Source organism: Xenia sp. Carnegie-2017, unplaced genomic scaffold (assembly GCF_021976095.1).
Source record: "Xenia sp. Carnegie-2017 unplaced genomic scaffold, XeniaSp_v1 HiC_scaffold_4, whole genome shotgun sequence".
In the NCBI taxonomy this organism is placed as follows: Eukaryota; Metazoa; Cnidaria; class Anthozoa; order Malacalcyonacea; family Xeniidae; genus Xenia; species Xenia sp. Carnegie-2017.
Genome location: NW_025813504.1, coordinates 1,411,786 through 1,422,550, shown reverse-complemented (window position 1 = coordinate 1,422,550; position 10,765 = coordinate 1,411,786). Strand labels below are relative to the sequence as shown.

General features: G+C 34.2%; 1 protein-coding gene across 1 annotated transcript in view; it reads right to left on the bottom strand.

Moving 5' to 3' along the window:
* LOC124455513 (serine/threonine-protein kinase D1-like) overlaps positions 1-1,744 on the bottom strand; it is a 56,160-nt gene extending 54,416 nt beyond the window's left edge. The window contains exons 1-2 of the mRNA XM_047006147.1: positions 1,596-1,744; positions 124-228 (exon numbers count right to left, since the gene is read on the bottom strand). The gene's annotated coding sequence lies outside the window, so the exon portion shown is untranslated. The remainder of the gene's footprint in view (positions 1-123; positions 229-1,595) is intronic.
* Positions 1,745-10,765: the final 9,021 nt, after the last annotated feature.

Sequence of the window (10,765 nt, the reverse complement as noted above, 5' to 3'; positions counted from 1 at the left end):
AGATCTTACATGAAGTATGACCTAATATAAAAGATGTTTTGCAAGACGTCAATGGTTTATAGGAGCATACGTAACAAGTAACTTTTGTAAATAACATAAGGTAGGTGCTTAAATGAAGCTTACTTGTGTAGTAATGTCCCCTCCATCTTCAAACGAGACAAGAACAGATGATCCCTGAATGTCCAAAAGATCCAAGACAGCACCTGATATCCGAAGTACAAGCGATAACTACAAATGAAAATAGGCATGAGATACACCAAAAAACCCCGCAAAAGTCAATGTTTCAATACTTTCTTCTGCATATCTTTCAAGAACGTTCTCGTGGCAAAAAAATATACTTCGTTGGATAGAGTTACCCATAGGTTACTGTTTTATCTTTATGGGAAAAACGTAAACTAATGTTCTTTTCTATTGACTAATAAATTTGGTTCGTAGTTAGTTGAGTATTAATATATTTTTTAAACAATCCAATGGTTCACAGTAGAACAAGAACGAATTTAGGATCGAGATGTTCCGAGGGTTGTGCATCCCTTCTAGCCTTGGCCACATGGAATGCAGGAAGGGTGCCGATTTTCTTACATAATACTAAGTATACAAAACAATTAAGGATGCAACCCTTCTAGCTTTAGCCAGATGGAATACAGGAGGGGTAGAAATTTCCCTACAAAATACTAAGTATACCAAACAATTAAGGATGCAACCCTTCTAGCTTTGACCAGATGGAATGCAGGAGAAGTGGAAACTTCCCAACAAAATACTAAGTATACCAAACAATTAAGGAAAAGAAATTGCGATTGTAGCGTTCAATGGAACAGAGTTTGAACAATTTAACGAAAATAGCCTGACTTTCGGCAACAAGTAGCCACCAATATCTAATCAAAATTAGATGCCCCCGTAATATCCTAGTCAAATATCAAAAAATATGAACTAAACGTAAACTAATGTTCTTTTCTATTGACTGTTGACTTTGGATCGTAGCTAGTTGAGATTTAATATATTTTTAAACAATCCAATGGTTCCCAGTAGAACAAAAACGAGTTTAGGATCGATATGTTCCGAGGGTTGTGCAACCCTTCTAGCCTTGGCCAGATGGAGATGCAGGAGGTGTGCCAATTTCCTTACAAAATAAGTATACAAAACAATTAATTATGCATCCCTTCTAGCTTTGGCCAGATGGAATGCAGGAGGGGCGCCGATTTCCTCACAAAATACTATATATACAAAACAATTAAGGAAAAGAAATTGCGATTGTAGCGTTCAATGGATTGTAGGTACCCCTTAATATCCAAATTAAATATCCAAAAATGAATATAGTATAGGAGTAGACTGTAAATTACCATGCTTAAACTATACACAGCCGAATATACATAAGAAATTTGGAATTGGAATACGATTCCATCCTTTTTGACGACACAAGAATCGTAAATAATGTATTGTCTAGCAACCACAGTTTAGAATTTAAAAAAATCACACAACAGCATGTTGAGAAACGTCACAGTAGAAAACCTGTTGTTAAATATGAGTTAGATTATCATAATACAATTGAAACCATCAATATACATATATTATATAAAACAGCGTAAACCAGCTGATACCTGCTTCAACCAATCAGTATCTTGCAACGACTTGAAAAATGGATCACCTTGAGTGGAATCTTTAGGGGGATTGCTGGGACAGCAAACTTTGAACAACTTACGTAAGCTGGTTTTGAGATCACGTACATCCGGTATCTAGTACGACAGAAATAAAAGACCTCTGATTAAACAGATCAATAGATCGTACATTGATGATGTGCATATGAAAAAAAATGCTTGATTGCTTTTAATTAAGTTGTTTTGAACGAAAGAAGTGTGGAAACACAGCAATAAAAAATATGATATTTTTATTTCGATGTCCATTTTGAAGCTGCTCTTGTAAAATCTTAATATAGTTGCAACTATTTTCTTGGTGTTATCACATTACGAAATGGTCTCTATGTTGAATGATTTTGACAATGTATTTTATTTCTTTACAATGCAAATTTCAACCAACATGGCGAACGTCCCATTGTTTCCTCACTCCAAGGCTGTTCCCAGGTGAAGAGGTTACACACTACACAGTGGCGTACATTGAGTTCTATAAGACCTGGAGGGGAAACGTCAACCAAATTACTATAAATTATTAGCGCGCGGCCGCGTGGTCAAAAACATGGCGGATTTTGGTTGTCAAAGTCAGCGGAAAGACGCGGGCTCATAAAATAAAATTTTTTTCGCCCACCCGGTTTTGACAACCACAATTGCGATTATATAAAATATCAATGCCAAGCACAAAAACTTTTAGAAATTTTATCTTTAAAACATGCTGCAAACTTGTTTGGTATACGGATGCTGAAGTAATGTCAGAAAAGGAAACATTTCATGACTACGGTAAGCAACGTGATATTGTTTACTATTTAAAGTGTTCAGTGTTTTGTTTTAAGTCAATACTTGAAGTGTGATGGTATATATTTTGTGAATGTTTTTACTCCTAAGTTATAATTTAAGTTATGTTTATCCAGTCTTATTTTTTCTTTACTTAATCGCTTGCTAGACGAGGCAAAGCAACCAATTCTTATCGAGATATGCATATCTTAAAACTCCTTGTTTCAACTGAGTTTACCTTCAAGAAATGGAGGGTGTTTTCATGATATTTTTCTGAAAATATGAAGCAAATATTAAGATCAGAGCTGTATTGAAATCAAATGCAGTGCAGGATTAATTAATGAGCTCTTTGGTACATGTCGTACAATAAAAAATACCTGTATTAAACAGCTAGCCTGGATAATTTGACAGATTATGGACAATTTTGATGATGGTGTGTAAAGGTTTGTTTTATGCTAAAAGTTTTATAAATTCCATCTGGTGTTTCTGTAAATGAATTGTTTGTTATAGTAAACAGGTTAGTACATCAAAATCAAGATAAAAACTATTTTGTTCAATAATGGGCCAAATTTTGCTCCTACCTTAAAATATTTGCTCAAGAAAAGGTTATGATGACATGCATGAAACATTAAATATAGTACTGCATCATCTGACAAAATCCATACATTTTTCAATTCCAGGTGATTAAAAATTCACATAAGATGCATCGGTTGCAATGAAGTTGAATGTGGAACGAGCAAAAATTGATGCCAAAGAACTTTTTATGTCTTGAAGAATTACGATATCATTTAAAAGAATAAGAGTAGCAATCTAGAAAAAGAAGCGACATCAGTCTTCAACATGAGACTTTTCAAATTATGTATAATTTCTTTGTACAAAATACTATTTTAGATAAACTTGATTTTTAAGTCATTCACTGATATTTTTATCAAAAGACGAAAACAAAATTCAAGGCATAATGTAAAATTCAAAAGTTTGTCAAGTTGTTTGAACCTAGAAAAAATTAGTACAGGTAACTGCAATTTGTAAGGACACAAGAGAAAAGTAGTGCAAGAAGGTTAGCATTTTTGAGAATTAATAAGTTCTTCTTGACATACATTACACAAGGCCATAATATTATAAATAATGACTGTACAATAACAATTATACAACATGCTAAATATCTTCACCTACATTATAATTATTTAAACAGATTTGCCTTCATGCAGCAATAAGAAAAGTGTAATGTCAGAGAAACCAATGCACTTTAATTTATGAAATTGTATTTTCAATGGGAAATTAATGTAGTTCTGTTCAGTAGTAGATCCATGGTTGTCAATGACAATCCAGTTTCTAATATCTTGGCTCAAAACAGAACCAGCAACATGATTATAGAATTTCTGAATTTCAATCTTTTGCTCTCCTAGTTCAAGATATTTTCTTCATAAGTTCTCAGTAGATTTATAAGAATATCATAATACCTTATAAGACACCCAGAATCAATCCTACCAAAAAACTCAAAAATTACATACCTACTTATAATATATTTCCAGTCGACTTAAGTCGTAGGGGTAAGCTAACTTTTCTAACTCCTTTTGGACGTTTTAACTAAGATTTACCCATCTATTCAGGAAAGACAGTTGCACCAAGCTGTAAACAAACAGTCAAAACACAAGTAATGCTAATGGATTATGCATTAAAGCTTAACAACACATTGACAGTGTAAAAAATGCCGTTTGATATTTAGTTCTAATATAGCTAAAGCATTACTTGACAAAATATACGTTATTTTACCTCATTTAAATGTGTGTGTCTATTTCACAAAAACCTGAAGCATTATTTTCAATATTTTATGCTTACGGTATCGTGGTTGTTTTCGCTGGTTGTCATTAATATAAGCAGGAATAGAGATCCGGATTCGGGAGGGAGCGAATGTTAAAATTTTTCTCAAAGTGGAAGTTTTGACAACCAAAATCCGCCATTACCGCCATGTTTTTGACCACGGGGTCCAGGCCCCTTTTCCCCTCCAGCTCTTATAGAGCTCAATGGTGGCGTAGCTAGCGGTCCCGCTACTCCCGCCCGGCGGGAGTAGAAATTTCCCAAAAAAATAATAAATATTCTATTTGGACATAAGATATACATTATTTCACGAACAATTTGTAATATTATGTTTTATTCGTTCATATTTACGCTTTTATTAGGTGGTTCGTAATCGTAATACAGCAAAATCTCAAGATTTGTTATGTAACCTAGCAACCGCCTTTTCTCGCAAATTGCATACTCGCGCGATTCTCCACGTATTTTGCCCATCTTCAGAGGGCGGAACATACAATATAATTCTATATAAGAAGTTTTGAGTTCTGGTTGGCTAAGGGACTTGACGCATGCTCAAATTTGCTGTTTTTATAGTCGAACTCCCGCTATTTTAAATTGGCGGAGGTTGTAATTATTCGACCTTTTAATACGAGTACAGCGATTAGTGATTATCAAATTACGTGTCATTGTCGGTATTAATTTTCCATTGTGTTTACTCTCAAATTGCTATTTTGTATTTGTGTATGACACAATAGCTTCAAGTGCGACTGCGATTTGCTCAACTGATGTTGATTTAGTAAATAGCTTATTAGCTAAACCGTTCTCTGCTCGATCGTCGGTCGAACAGAATGTTATCGTTTATGAACGGCCTACTCCTGATTTAACTATCCAAAATAAGGGAAGAGCATTTCAGAAAGATTGGTATGAGGCGAAAGACTGGCTGTGTGGCAGTACAACCTTGCAGAAAGTGTTTTGTTGGCCATGTCTAATGTTTTCCCCAAAAACATCGCCATCGTGGACTAAGAATGGCTACAACGATATGCGGAGTATTATGTCTGATGCTAAGAAGCATGAAAAATCTAAATCGCATTTGACTGCATTTAAGACATGGAAAACGTATGGAGCTAGTGAACGAATTGATTGTCTTATGTCCCTCGCTAGAAGAAATGAGATTCAGCGTCACAATGAGGAGGTAAGACAAAATCGAGAAATTTTAAAACTGTTACTGAGGCCGTGCTGTATTTGTCAAAGCAAGAGTTGCCATTTAGAGGTCACAATGAGTCCGAAGGTAGCTTGAACAAAGGTAATTATAGAGAGTTGCTCGAATGTTTTGCTAAGTTTGATTCTGTATTTGAGCGTCGACTGCACAGTAGACTAGCAGAATCTGATATAGTTGGTGACAGAAGATTTACTGGAGTCTCCCAGAAATTCAAAATGGTCTTATCAGCTGTCTTGATTCAATTATTGAAGATGAAATCAGAAAGGAAATAAATGATTGCACATTTATGAGTATTCAGGTTGATGAAGCATCTGATGTCTCCACCAAAGAGCAGCTAAGTGTTATTGCTCGGTTTGACAAAGCAAGTGAAATTATGGAGAGGCAATTAGGATTTGTGGATGTAAGTATGAACAGAAATGCCACAGCAATATCACAAGTTGTCAAAGATAAACTTGGTGAGTATTCTAATATAAAAGAAAAACTGGTTTTACAAACATATGATGGTGCTTCTGTCATGTCTGGCCATATCAATGGTGTTCAAGCATTGGTTCGACAAGAGTATCCTTTTGCTCATTTTGTTCATTGTGCAGCTCATAGATTGAACCTGGTCCTATGCCAGTCAGCCTCATCAATTTCTCCTGTTAAAATCTTTTTATTAATATAGCTACATTCAGCACATTTACAAGCAATGCCCCAAAAGAAAAGCTTTTCTCACATCTAACAACTTTGAGTTTCCTGCCCTGGTGAAACAAGATGGTATTATCGCTCTAGATTAATCAATGTATTGCACAAAAACTATGAAAACTTTTAGATATTTTTGAGGGGTACTTGAACAACCAGCTGGGTGGGATGATGAGTCATTAAGTAAAATAAGTGGCTTACTGCATTATCTTGATAGCTTTCTCTTTTGTTTTCTAGTGTGTGTTTTTTACAGGATTTTAGAACAGTCCACAATTTTGTATTCCATTCTTCAAAATAGGGAAACCCATTTTAACTATGGCATAAGCAAGATTGACAATTTCAAGCAGTTTATTGTGTCACTTCGCACAGATCAAGCTTTCACCGAGTTTTACCAAACTGCACTAGAAAAGTAGGCCCACCAGCAACCAGAGCAGATAGTAGATACAATTACAAACAGCTTTATTTTGAGATTATTGATTCCATTAAAGGCATGTTAAGTGAACGATTTCAAGATATTAATCAGTTCGAGTTTTAGACCTTGTAAATCCTAAACTATTTACTACATGGAAGGGCATAGTTCCACAGGAGAAGATCAATCTTCTCAAAGATAAGTATAGTCCTCTTTTGACATCCAAACTTTGGAGAGTCAACTTTCCTTCATTTACAACGACAAGGACTTTCACAAAGAGTGCAGTAATGAGGTTCTTAAATACATCTTCAAATTTAATCTCCAGTCGAGTTTAGGTCAAGTGGTAAATTTGTTAAAATTGAATGGTGTGTTGGCAGTGGCAAGTGCTTCAGTAGAGAGGTCGTTTTCTTGCTTAAAAGGATAAAAGCTATTTAAGAAATAGAATGGGTCAAGGTCGGCTTAGCTCTTTGTGTAGAATATCTATTCACAAAGATATCATTGAAAAGAAAGAGGAATCAGAGGTGTTGCATAACGAGGTGGTTGAAAATTTGTAGAAAACCCAGGAGGCTGGCCTTTCTTTATAAATGATGAGTATAGTATGTGTTTTGATATTTGTTCGTATAATACATGGTACTTCATTGAGAAAATTAAGCATAACTTTAAAGAATAAAGCCATCCCTGTCTACTTGCCCCAATCTAAACAAGTTTAAACTAACAAGTAGAATGCTAAGAAAAATCTCTCTATGCACTTTAGAAGTGTCGTATACTATATTATTTTTTGTGCTAATACAAATTTCTTCTGTTTATGCAGGGGCAGTGATGAGTAAATTATGTTTTAGGGGACAATTGTCTCCTGCGTAACGTTTCTCTGAGCCACCTTTAGTACTTTTTAACTAGTTGCAGTTTCAACGATTGCCACATTAAGAATGCAGCTAACAAAAATGGGTTTTTATAAATTATTGTACAACAAATAATTCGCACTCGAAATCGCAGGAAATGCTGTTTCCAAGGCTCTGGATTTCAAAATTTTCCGGGGGAAGAATGCCCCCGGACCCCCCTAGTGGGGTCGCGCCTTCGGCGCGAGATGGATTGGCGGGAGTAACTATTTTTCCTAGCTACGCCACTGCTCATAAAGACATTCTTTAGAAATCTATTGTTCTTACGGTCAGTAAACAAAAAAATATTTGCTGCAACTGCGTAAAAACACTATTGATATTGCGCATTTAATAAATACGACGGGGTTTTTTAAAAGAAGCATTTCACAATAACAAAACTAATCGTAATCTCAACGTTCACGTTTTTCGTTTTAACACCATATTCAGCCTGTAATTACACTCATAAATTAGTTCCAACCAGTATTTCATTTTAATATTTATAATCTACTGATAATTGTATCACTGCATCATATTACTCTTATATAAAATTATCATGCATATACATAATATTCTTATTATAATGAAGATGCAATCATAAGATGTTGAAACACATTTATTTTAAAACAACTCGTCGTATTTATTAAATGCAAAAAATATTTGCATAGCGAGAGTATAGTCTGACTGACTACGCTACTGCATAAACATATACATATGAACTTTCTATGAAAGAGAAGTGTATTGATTTATTTGCAACCAATTATTTAAAGCAGAGATTTAAACATGTTTATAGAAATTTCTTATTATCCGAATGATTCTGACTTTTCTCTTATAGAAACGTATTGATTGTAGGCACGCGTTTCTGATTTTTCCTTTAAGATAATGAATATTTTATTGTTTTATTGCAGGTATGTCGAAGCCTGTAATTGAATGTTGAATCTTCTTTAATGATGAAAAAATGTTGTAAAAGCACAACAAAGAAGTATCAAAAGACCAGTTGCTAAAAATACTATCTTCACACAATTATAAAAGTAACTAGTATGGAATGAAGATACTGGACTGGATTACTTTGACTTTAATTTTTATAAACAGCTATACAACCATTGTAATTATACAAAAAATCACTCCACACAAAGACTGGAACACATAATGACTTAAGTTTCAACATCAGATCACTTTTTAATTAAAGGACACTAATCACCAGACAAAAATATATTATTACTTTTTACATTGATCATATCAGATAAAGGCGACTCGCAATTTTGATATCTGGAATTCAACTCTAAGATTCACTTCTTGAAGACATCAAATATAAAACCACAAATCATACCATAAACTTTTTGATCTACATATAAAATTGCCTGTGATTCTTGGTTTTCTAATTTATTCGTATAAATGTAATTTAGAGAAACTACAACGTATAATTCTAATTTAATTCGATGCCGCATCAGCAAAAAATAAAAGGAAAAATACGAATAGCACACAGATACAGGCATGGAGAATATTTTGCCCTCTGCGGAGTCTTTGTTATTCGGCTTTGTCTCAAAACATGGTAACTAATGATTTTCAATTTCAAAAGGTCAACTTAACGCCAACGAAGTACAAAGTGAAAAAAAAATGTAATGAAATATTTAAGAACCGACAACTAATATTAAAAAGGAATTCAATACCTTTTTGATGACAAAATTTCGTCCGTAACCACAAGACTATCCAAATTCTTCCTATCCGCCATATTGCATGACATCATTTAACCAGGGAACTCAATATTTAAATAACTGGAATGAAAGCATAAGCCAAAAATTGAAACCAGTTAGGTATTGCGCTTCATGATTTGTACATCTTGTAAAATTTTGTGTCATTGCTTCAAAGCCATGTCTTTTCTGTTAATCACCAATCTAAGCCGAAGCACAACGTTAACTAGCATTTGCAGTCAAATCATTAAGGAAATTTAATTTACCTGATCATTTTGAATGTTTAAAATGAATATTATCATGACGATATAAATTAAAACCGGAAAGGACAAGAACAGCACCATCTTATTACAACTAACAAAATCAACTCCATCCACAAAAACTCCTTGTTTCTCACGTTAGGTAAATTCATGTGATGAACGACTACATCACGAGGAAGATTATCGAAAGATTTGTGGGGTAGAAAATTTGAGTTATATCAGCGACTTTAACTAGCTAAATAGACACTTCGTGAGAGCTACCGTAGTAATTGAGTTTTCTCATAGTGGGTTAGAACATTCTGATGATTCCAAAATACAATCCACTTTCACAATGCCAAATCGTACATCCAGTGTCTACGTATACTGAGTTGTAATTTTCCTTTCTAAAAGGTAAGTTCTTTATTACTTCTATACAAATTACAATCATTGTTAAATAATTTTAATGAACAAGCAAGCGGTTGATAAACTAACCTATAGATTAAGACATTAAAGTGAGCAGTCGCCGCAGAGTGTTTGATTTGAGCATTTGATAATTTAAATTTCAATTCAGAACTATTCTTGACTTGCAACCATTCTCTTGAGATTTACCAAACAATGTTGCTCGCCTACGTCGGCTAGTGCCAACAATAACACTAATAAAATATTCATTTCTATCAAACCGCCAACATGGCTGAATTGCAAGTCAAGAATTCACTCTCATCAAATGTTGTCAGTAGATGTTAAATAACTTCAACACGCATTTTACTGCACGTTCGAGTACAAGAGTTTAGATTGATCCTAACGAACAGCCAATACGACAAGAATAAAAAACCAACCCGGAGCAGCAACTGCACCAGTAAAAGCACCATCATTTTTACCGTTTATAGGATATAAATGAATGACAAAGATGAACTTAATAAACATTAAGTGAGCAGGAGGCGGACAAAAAAGCAACTGAACTATAAATAACACGTGATTACTTGAAGATATCAATAGACTACTTGATATTACATGACGAGAAGAAACTGTTTTACTTGGGGTTCGTCTGCTCATATTCTTAGGAAGTGAAAGCTCATACATCATAATCGTTGGTGTGTGTTCCAACTAATAAAAACTAATGAATCGGAGAAACTCGTGATAGGGTTGGCTATATTTTTCATATCTAGAGTCGAGAATCTCTGAATGATATTTTGTACTTCTGTATTTGTAACAATTTGATATTTTACTCATAATTCAAACATAATTCGAACGCAAATATAAATTTTAAACGGGTTTAATGTTGCGGAAGTTTAGTACCGACTACCTAGATCAATCTTTGGTGGGTGTTCCGGCCAGTGTTGAAAAACAAGGAGAGGGTTGACAAAAACTATAGGAGAGAAGGACGTGTTGGGAGATCATATGCATTTTTCTTGTTTTGTAAAATCTTGTCTGGTAGCTTCAAACCCATTTCTTTTTTCGTTG